Source organism: Anarrhichthys ocellatus, unplaced genomic scaffold (genome assembly GCF_004355925.1).
Source record: "Anarrhichthys ocellatus isolate YVR2014 unplaced genomic scaffold, GSC_Weel_1.0 scaffold2, whole genome shotgun sequence".
NCBI classification, from domain to species: Eukaryota; Metazoa; Chordata; class Actinopteri; order Perciformes; family Anarhichadidae; genus Anarrhichthys; species Anarrhichthys ocellatus.
This window is the reverse complement of record NW_022280032.1, coordinates 5,113,939-5,114,325: the sequence shown is the minus strand read 5'-3', so window position 1 is coordinate 5,114,325 and position 387 is coordinate 5,113,939.

Here is a 387-nt window from a genome sequence, read left to right as displayed (position 1 = left end):
CAATATGTAATGAACAGTTAATCATCATTATAAAAGAATTTGGGAATTGAGCTATACTGTATATACAGACATTAGTACTTATATTCCCGTGCCTATTTGAAGATGAAAGAATTGGAACACTGTCACATAAGTGAGAGGAACCAAGCACAGACTAGTACATGTACAACCATTATAATGACTGATCTCACTCAGCCAGATGAGGTTTAACATACTAAGTAAGTACATATACACATTTGTTGTGAGAATAATCTGTGGAAAACTTGACTGCTGTCATGGTGAGCGAGTAGTGCTAGCTAACGTTACCTACTATAGTGGAAGTGATGGGGCCACACCAATGCAGTTTCAAACGGTCCTGATTTTGATATTCTGTCCTGAACTTCGTCATAT